Source organism: Gopherus flavomarginatus, chromosome 2 (assembly GCF_025201925.1).
Source record: "Gopherus flavomarginatus isolate rGopFla2 chromosome 2, rGopFla2.mat.asm, whole genome shotgun sequence".
NCBI lineage: Eukaryota > Metazoa > Chordata > Testudines > Testudinidae > Gopherus > Gopherus flavomarginatus.
In genome coordinates, this window is record NC_066618.1 from 60,698,435 (window position 1) to 60,708,727 (window position 10,293).

General features: G+C 43.9%; 1 protein-coding gene across 3 annotated transcripts in view; it reads right to left on the reverse strand.

Moving 5' to 3' along the window:
* MACC1 (MET transcriptional regulator MACC1) overlaps positions 1 to 7,337 on the reverse strand; it is a 53,909-nt gene extending 46,572 nt beyond the window's left edge. For all 3 annotated transcript variants that reach the window (XM_050938608.1, XM_050938607.1, XM_050938606.1), the window contains exon 1: positions 7,200 to 7,337. The gene's annotated coding sequence lies outside the window, so the exon portion shown is untranslated. The remainder of the gene's footprint in view (positions 1 to 7,199) is intronic.
* Positions 7,338 to 10,293: the final 2,956 nt, after the last annotated feature.

Genomic DNA, 10,293 nt, shown 5'->3' on the forward strand with positions numbered 1-10,293 from the left:
TATGTGTATGTGTATGAATGTGTCACAAACAATGCAGCTGCAGCCTGTCACCGACCAGCAGTGACCACAGCAACCGGCCCCTGTGGGCTGCTGCCTGCAGAGAGCCAGCAGGTGCCACTGGGCAAGGTCTGCCAAAGAGTAAGTAACCAAGGCAAAAACCACAGCCAGCCAGCCAGGGAGGGAGAGCGGGGCGGGGGCGGGGGGAAGTCAGGGGTGAATGAAGGACAACTGGAATAGCCTTCATGAAATATACAAGATATTTAGAGAAAGTTTTGTCAATTTCAGCCTCTGTACTCTGCAGGCAGGACAAAACAAAAAGAGATCTGAGATTGCACCCGATGTCCTAAGGACATTTCAGGTGTTTAAATCAATATATAAAGAGGGTGGATTGGAATGAAAACTACTATGTCTTTCAAAGGAGGCACAATAATTTCCCTGAATATTCAGTTTTCCCCTCCAATCCCTTTGTGGTTTTGTCTATGGGGGCTATTTGCTTTCCCTGTGAATCTTTAGTTGCTTTAGCAAAATTGCTTTGCCCAAAATAAACCCTAATCATCATGACACATCTTTCTACCATGTTCTCCATGTTTTTTGTGTTTGTTTTTTTTTTTAAACAGTAACATTTCAAAGAGGATCTGCAAGCAGTTTGGACATCACAACCATGATCCTCTGCTGGGGAGGCAATGGGATAGATTTGAATTTGGAAATGGTTCCTGAATTGGATTGTGTTTAGGAGATCCCCTCATCCCAGGGGCAGAAAAGAACTTCCCCTGCCATGGTCACACACACCCAACAACTGGGAGTGAAATTAACAAGGATGCCAGAAACGGCTCCTAACTCTGGGCACTGAACTGCACAGGGAACAGCTGAGCTTAAACTGTTCTTTTGCAGGCAGCAGCAGCAGGCATCTCAGCCAGTGTCCCTATTGCAAGCTATAGCCTAGAGGAGAACCCCTGCTGGGAGCGGGGGGAGGAGAAATGCAGAGCCTTGTCTGCAGCCTGGCTGGAGGAGGAGGAGGGAGGAGCCAAGAAACCAATGTGACAGTGAGTTTTCCCCTTGCACCTGCTTTTATTAGCTCTGGATTTAAGCTGTGCAGCCAAATGCTTGTATTTGTTGTGTATGTTAGTATTGGAGATATCCCCTCATCCCGGGGGCAGAAAAGGACTGCCCCTGCCATGGTCAAACACACCTTCCCCTCGACCCCCTCCCCACAGCTACTGTGAGTGAAATTAACAAGGATGCCAGAAACCTAGCCCTGGGGGCTGAACCATCAGGGTACAGCTGAGTTTAAACTATTCTTATGCAGGGAGCAAGCTTCTCTCTCCCTCCCTCAGTCAGTCTCCTTTTCTTACCAGTCCTCCGTACCGGCCCGTACCAGCTTACTTTCACCTCTGACTGTAGGAGGCTAGGTGGTATTTTTTTAAATAGATTAAAATCTGAACTTGTTTCCTATTATGTGGCTGTAAAGCTCTTCTATTAGAGTAACTGTGTGAGTGGACTGGAAAATTGGAAATGAGGTTTTCACATCTGTCTGGCTGCTTGACTTCAGTTTCAATGATGGCTGTCTGAGACCGCTAACTCATTTCTAACAGGTCACCAATCCAGACTCAATAATCTCAGTAGGGAGGAGGAGGATTGACTGAGCATAGAGACTAAATCTGTTCTCCTTCAGATCACTGAACTTTGATCCTTGGATGTGGTCGGGCAGCTTGCACTATCTGAACTGTACCAGTTTCTGTGAATAAAATAGAGGATTCTAGACTCCAAGCCTTGTCCAACAACTGCCTTTAGAGAAATACTATTAAATTTGGACTAATGGATCATTGGGTATAGATGCACGTATTGTGATGAGTTCAGCCACCCTGCTCCTCTGTCATGCTCAGATGTTTGGTGTTGGAGGAGATCATGTTGTTTTTTTTTTTTTAAAAAAGCACTCCTTGACAATTTTTTTCTAAATTATTAGTCCATAGGTGAAACTGTTTCCCCTTAATTATATAATCTTGTGCAGGCTTCAGCGCTGCTGATGCTGGAATGCTTATATAAATGTATTGCCCTTGAAAAATATCCAAAGGTTTGGTATTGGGAGAGTCAGGGGGCTGTCACGAGGACATAGAGCTTTTCACTGGTAGAAAGAGGGTTGACTCTAGCCCATATCAATAGTGACCCAAAGTTGAATTAATAATATGGTAATGCTAATAATTTTCATGTGTATATAGTGCTTTTCCAAGTGTTAAATGATAACACTGTTGTAAGAGCTGTTCTGTGGTCTATGAAATGAGTGGGTTGCCTCAATACAGTTCCTAGTGGACAGGCACTGTTGTTTACAGTTTGAGCTAAAAGATAATACACAAATTTAACTTAAAATGGTCCCTTCCTGTTCAGAGTCTGAGGCAAACCAAGGCAGCGTAGATAATGTATCTTTGTAAGTATTTATTAGACTCCTATCACTGAAGTGCCTGAGCCTCTCACAAACATTAATGAATTCACCCTCGTCTTCCTTTGGAGGCAGGGAAGTGTTATATGCCCATGTACTCCCTGGGACTGAGGCATGCAGAGATTAAATACCTTGCCCAGAGTCACCCAGGAAGTTTGTGTCAGAGCCAGGGATTGACCCGAAATCTCCTGAGTCCATCTCCATTTTACCCCTGCTCTCAGGATAAAATGGGGATGATAGCATTTCCCTCCCTCACAGTGATGTTGTGAGGATAAGTACATTAAAGCTTATTAGATGTTTGGATACCTCAGTAGCGAGGGATACATAAGAACTAAAAAAAGGTTCAATATTTTTAAAACTATAAAATAAAACTGAAGAACACAAGTGAAGTGGCAGATCACTGTAAAATGGATATTACAAAGGCAAGAGGAATTCTCAATTATAGATAGGCAAAAACTCAGGCTTTCAGCACCTCTTAGATCACCAGAGAGTAGGGAACAATCAGTGAAGGGGGAGGCTGAGAATGGGGCGCACCTCCACCCAGGGCCACCATTGGCCCTGGACGTGAGCTGCTGGCAAGGATGCACAGAGAATGCATCTGGGGGATCACAGCAATGGGGGATGAGCAGGAGTGGGAGACAACCTGGACACAGGGGCATCCATAGAGATGCAGCACAAGGTAAAAGTATCAGCTGCTTTGCATGGGCGGGGGGTTGGCAGAGGGGCAATTTGAAGGGGCTAAATCAGGGCTGGGTGATTAGGGGATTGGAACAGAACTGGGCAGAGCTGGGGATCTGGATCAGAGCTGTTCAAAGTCAGGGAAGGGAGCTGGAGTGGAGCTTGGTGGAGGTTTGGTCCAGAGCTGCAGGAATAGGGACGAAAGCAGAGCTGAAGGGGATCGACAGGGAACTGAGGGAGGGCCTGCAGGGGCCTGAAACAAGGCTGAGTGGAGTGGATCAGGGTAATAAGGGAGCAGGAGGGGAGTTAAAAGAGCCTGGGGAGGTGATTAAACTGGGCTTGGGGGAGATGAAGGTTGGACAGAAGGGGACTAGAGGGGGGCTGAGGGAGAGCTGGGGCAGCTAGAGCAGAACTAAAGAGGGCTAAGGGAGGCGCAGGGGGAGCTGGTGGGAAGCTATGTGGGAGCAGGTGAATGGGAGAGCTGGATTAGGACTATGAGGTAGCTAGGCATGACCTGGGGATCAGGAGGAGCAGGAAGGGGTTTGATTGGGGCTAGAGAGGAGCTAGGCAGAAACTAGGGGGTTGGCAGTCGGATTGGAGCTATCTGGAAGCTAGAGGGTGGTAGGTTTTGGAATCAGGAAGCCGGCCTGTTCTGGGCCTCATTTATGCCACTGGAGTTAAAGCTGAAAATGTCTCAGGCCTATTACTGGGGAATCTTAGGGTATGTCTACACTGCAATTAACCCTGGGAGCCTGTGAGGTGGGAGGGTCCTAGAGATCAGGCTGCAGCCTGAGCCTGAATGCCTACACCTGAGCCAGCTGGCATGGGCCCACTGCGGGTGTCTAATTGCAATGTAGACATACCCTTAGGCTAGCATAGAGCCAGCATAGTCAACTATGTCCTCCATCCCAATATACAGGGTAGGAGGGGCTGAGGCTGAACATGCTATGTTCAGGCAGTCTCTGCCAGCAAAACAGGTCCTTTGGAGCCATTACATGCTGGTGCAGCTTGGAGCAGCCCCAAGTCTGTTCCCACTTGTGCCAGGGGCTGATCCAGACCTCAGTTCCTCCTAAAATCCTGGATGTGAGAGGTGGGACCTGTTCCAGCTCACCTGAGAATTCAGCCCCTTGTGTTTTAAGAGGATCCTATAGTGGAGTGATATTTTGGGGAAACTCCTGACATTTAATGATTCTGGGCCTTGTTTTATCTTAAGAAATTCTATTTACAGTAGAGTGCCCCAGCACCTGGGCTTGTTACTCGATGTATCTATATCTATTCATAATGTGCATATACTTTTAAACTCTGGAAGAGGAGGAGAAAAGTGAGATGGCCATATTTAATGATGACTCAAATTATTTAGGTTAATTAAAGCTCAAAAAGAGGTGAGTAATTCAGAAGGGCCTAACACAACTAGGTAACTGGGCAACACAGAAGATTAAATTCACAGCAGATAAGTGCTTGAAAAGGCACTTTTGAAAGCGACAAATTAAATTACTGATACACACCAATGGATTCTGAATGAACTGTAATGTCTCAGGAAATGTCAAAACATCATTATGAGCAATTTAATGAAGGTATTTGCTCAATGTGCAAGTGAATAAGATGTTAGGCTGTATTAGAAAGTGGACAAAAAATAATAAGGAAAATATATTAGAGCCATTACTGTAGATAAATTGATGTATAGCCCTATTTCACTATAGAGTTCAGTTTCTGGGAAGGACACTTCAGAAAATGCACAGCTAAAGTAGAAAACATACAGAGGCATATAAGGAAAAGGATGAGAGCGAAGGGAAGGGGGTTTCCATATCAGGAGATATTTTAAAGAGACGTGCACAGATCCTCATGACTAAGGCTACAATTTTGTCATAATGTTTTGGACAGACAAAGTTGTGGACAGATCACGAGCAATAAACAGAAATTAACAGAAGCCGTGACCTGTCCTGACTTTTACTAAAAACAAAATGGGGAGGAAAGAGGGTCCAGCACCCTGCCCCACAGCATGCAAGGGCAGAGAGCTGCAGCCCCCCGCTCCTACCCAGTGGCTGGAAGGGACACCTGACCGCAGGGCTAGGAGCTTGGGGTGGATCTCTAGCTGCTCTGCAGGGCTAGGAGCTCAGGGGTCCCCCGCTGGAGCTGGGAACTATGGGGTCGGGCTAGAGAGCTCTGGAGGATCCCCTCAGCCCTGCAGAGTGGGAGCTGTCAGGCTGGGAGAGTGTATCCCCCATGCTCTGCAGGGCTGGGAGCTGTGGGGGATCCATGACCTCTGTGACATACTTGTAGCCTTAATCATGACAGTAAGAGCTCCATGCATCTCAAGGGAGATCCACTCTGGGAGTGTGTGGGGGGTGGAAGTTGTCTTTTTCCCTCCTCCCTCTGTGTTATCCATTATAGGAAATAGCTTGAATTCCTACTCATGCTCCACAAGAACTCTGCTGATGGAAAATTCTCTGCAGAGCTGCTGACTAGGTGGACTGGCTGACTGCTCAGGGCTGATCAAGCGTCTTTTCAGTCAGTGACATCCATTTTTTGTTACTGGGTGAGCTCCTTATATTTCCCCACCCTGTGGACCCTTGAAGTTCAAGGGTGGAGGTTTGACCACAGAGATCAATGCAAGAATTTATACCAGGAGGAGCCAATGTACTCCTTCTGGGAATTTGAACTACTATTTGGTGTGGAAAAAGGAGAGGAGATAGGACAGAGAATTATACAGACATGTGAATGGCAGAGTAAAAAGTCAGTCAAATGCTCCGATTTACCATTCCATTAATAAAGGACAATAGAACATTAAACTTTAAAAGACAACTTATTTAAATAGATAATAGGACTTTGAATCCAATATATAATTAGCCTCGTTAACACAGTGCCACAGGATATCACTGTGGTAAATACCCACAATGCCAGTGCCAGTCCATTTTTTAATGTTGCTCAGGGAAATAGTATGTTATGCCCTAAAGCAAAATGATTACCAGCTCTTAGCATCCCCATAAACTCCCCCCAATGCTTCCCCCATGGTGCAGTGCTGTACAATTCGGTAGAACATGGAAGTTTTACACCTTCCACAGGAGTATCTGTCACTGGCTGTTGTGAAGGACTAGATATTAGATATCAGACTATCTTCCTAAAATCCACTAAAGATAGGGTATTTAGTTCTAGAAATATTTGAGAGGCAAAGTGTATATTGCTGTTCAATATTTCATAATGAAAGCTGGTCAAAACAAAAAAAATAAAATTGTTCATATTATTTAGTATTTTCACCAAAATTCAAAGTTTCAAATTTTGTTATTAATTTTTGACAGATTCTATAGTTGGTCAAAATGTTTTATGGAAAAATTGATTTATCCCCCCCACCCAGTTTTTCATTGAAATCAGAAACTTTGGCCAGCTCTACTCATAATGTTTTAGTTATGCAAATATCCTTTCATTTTCTGTCAGTGTTTTCCTTCTTTACTCTTGAGGATATTTAGGATATTTTAGCTTTTTTCCTTTCCTTAATGTTCATATCTATACATTTTCTTTACTGCCGTCCTTTTAGCCTCTGAGATTTTGTTTTGTTTCTAATCAGTGTGATTCTGGGATGATTCTTTGACTCAGATTTGTAACTAAGGGTTCTCAAACGGGGGGGAGGTGGTTACGTGGGGGGTTGCAAACTGTCAGTTCTGTGGGGCTGACAGTCCTGAGCCCCCGCTTAAATTAAATCCTCACCACTACCCCATTTTTAATTTATGTGGGAGTTAACACTTAGAGGCTTGCTGTGTGAAAGTGGTCACCAATACAAAAAGTTGGAAAACCACTTCTAATCCAAAGCCTATTGAAGCCAACAGGAGTCTTTCCATTGACTCCAGTGGACTTTGGCTATGACCATTAAAAGGCTAACAAATGAGTAATGACTTTACTCCATTGGATTCATGAAGGCAGAACAGTCTCCTATAACACAATGGTTTATGAAATTGCATCATCTTCCCCCAATATTTTCATGTGTCTTTCTAGGTTCTCAGTCTCTTCCCACCCTAGTATCCAAGCACCTCACCGCATTTAAATAGAAATAACAATAACATTAATTTTTTTTTAGAAAAAGCAAAACACTTACTGTTATGGAAACAAGCAGCAACTGCTTTCGTTCAGGTCCAAATTATGACATTGTTAGGGAGGTTTGCAATGAATAAAGCGCGCCCATTTCCGTGCTGGCTTTGAAGAATGTCACTACAACAGGGTTAGGTTAGCTGAACTGCACACACCTTGTGTCTCTCAGGGCTTGTGAGCAACGCCTTCTGGGACTTGCAGTCCTTCTGCTGCTTAGCATCACCTGTTTAAACAGATTATGGGGACAGCAGAAACTACATTACCCATAATTGCTTTCAGTTTATTTCTGATTATACCTGAAACCAGGAGAGCAGGTCTGGCTGCTGGAGTTTCACCTTAGGGAGGGAGAGAAAGAAGTAAGTGGAAAAGGGAAAGTAACATACGCTCAGTTTGTGCATTTGGAAGACTTTCTGTGTATTCTTCTGTGCCATGCTGAAGATATATAGAGCTCTCTGGAAGGGGCAGATAAAGGGAGTGTTGAGATAAATCTCTAGTGTTGAATTTTAAAACAATTAACTTCAAAGTAAATAATACAACATCCAAAATAGCACAAACCTGCATAACTCCTTCTGCGTCTATCTGAGCGAGAGACACAATCTCAGCTACTGAATGAGCTCAGCTAGGGGTGGCTCCAAAACCTTTAGTCATCAACTGAGGCGGAAATACAGAAGTATATTCCAGGAAAGAGAACAGCCTTTCTGACCCCATGTTTCTTGACAAAACAGACTAAAAGATTCCAAGATTAAAAGTTCATGCAGTTTTCTTAATCATCGCAACAAATTAATATATGAAGCCTTTATTAGACGTGGAGATGAGTGAAATTTTTCAGTTGAAATTTCTTTCAATAAAAGATGCACATTTGTCAGCACTGCAACATTTAACACATTTGTGTGATTTTGCCACATTATTTGTCACAAAAAACAAAAATTCTTAAAGAATAAAATGTTTTGATGTTTCAATTTGCAATGACTTTTCATTTCAAAATTTCCTTAAGCCTTCTAGTTAAAAAAAACTTAATGTAAGCAAAGCTTGCAACCAAAACACATTTTATTTAATCAGAAACAATCTGTTTTGATTTGCCAAAAATTTCTAAAACAAATTCTTTGTTGGGTTTTCCCAAAATTAATTTATATTTTTTAATTGAAAAATCAGTTCTTCACACACTCTGGTTGGAAGAACTTGGGGTGATGGGGTTGAGAAGAAGAGGTTGTGCCACTGGAAGTTGGAGCAGTCACACGCTTAAGTGGTTTTCTTTCATTAGTCCTCACTTCACACCCAGCTCTCACCTGTGGCTCCAATTAGCTGCTAGTATGTGGCAGTGGCCACGCTCCAGGACAACATGTTTATTGGGGGGCTAACCCACGTTGAGGGTAGCCATTGGGAAACACCCATAGTGAGGGAAAATGTCTATCCCCAGCCAACTTAGTGTGCTTTGGCAGACCAGGCAGAGGAGACCTTTTAGTCCAACAGATGGAAAAGCACTGCAGCCATGCTAGGTGGCATACACAAGGTTTGGCAAGGCACAAAGATGTCAATGGCTGTCCATTGCACTTAATGATGTTTCCAGTCAATGCAACCTTTGATGCCACTGGTTTTTGACTTCGGCAACTGAGAGAGTGAGATTGCCTCTGGGTATTCTAATTTAACTTCATGCACAGGCATTCATGTATCAACCTGTGTTGCTGCAAAGCCATCGTCGGCTACAACAGACAACCATACAGTTTGAAGAATGTACTTATCATATTTCAGTGCACTCAGGTCCAAATCCTGCACCTGGCCAGAACCCAAGGAAATAGTCTTTGAACAGGGGGTTCTTGGCATGAGTCAGAGAGGAGATAAATCTCTCATCCTGAATTATTATTATTATTTGTGTTCCAGCAGCACCTAGTGCAATCACAGCCCCATGTACTAGGCACAGCAGTCCCTGCCGCAAAGATCTACAATCTAAATAGACCCGACACAAAGGGGATGAGAGAGAGGCAGCAATCTGACTGTTTAACAGATGGGGAATGGAGACACAAATGGATAGTTTCTCACCAATGTCACACAGGAATTCTTGACAGAACCAGAAATTGAACCCAGATCTTCTGTGTCCTAGTCCACTGCCTTGATCACAAAACCATTCTTCCTCTAGCGAGTCTGCACCAGCAGTTGAGGAGAGGGATTTAGCTAGTGAAACTGCATCTAGATCCCCTGACCATGCTGCCTCCCACAAGTTCCCCTCCACTGGTCTGTGATAGCTGTACAGTGCACAGTTTGCACTAGTGTCCTGCCCTTCCCCACTCAGCAGAGCTGCACCAATTTCACTGTATTCATGGGCTACTTACATGGGTCAAAAGACTTGGCCCTCGGGGAAAGTAATTCCCTCATTTAGTGTCTCCTTCCAGAAAAGAAGAAAATGTTCCTATTTTTCAGTGCGACATTTAAAATCTCACTCATTTCCTTTTCAATCCCATTCACTCAGAATGTCATACTGAGATAGAGCCCTAGAAGGAAATGAATCTGCCAATACCATATTCATCATGGTGGCATCTAAATACCTTATGGAACTACATAAGCTCAGCCACGTATTTTATTAATTTTTTTCCATGGATTTTATAGCCAGGAGAGACCATTAGGCCATTCAGTTTGACTTCCTCTATATCACAGACCAAAGAATTTCTCCCAGTACTGAGCCTAATTCCTTGCATTTGATTAATTAATGGTGGGTCTCATCTTAAAACCCACTATCTAGAAAATAAGAAACTCTAGTTTACAGCCATAGTTTGATTTAAGTTGGAGTTAGTTCTGAATTCCTGATTAATAAATCCCACTTTCCAGATGATGCAGGCCTTGGAAAGGCTCTCCTCTGTTCTCATGAGGAGGATGGTCAGAACAATGTCCACAAACAGCCAGGCAGGGCCTGGTCTTCTGCTGAGACTCTGCCTATGGAAATAAAAAGGGTTTTTTCCCTCCACATCCCCTCTAAAGGTCCAACCTAAGGGCCTTCCGAGAGAATTTGTAGTTGGGGATGGGCACTGCCAGTGGGAGGAGAGGGGAGATAAAGCCAGCCAGTTCTGCTGGCTTATTCAGAGCCATTGGAGAAGCAGGGACTGTTTGTC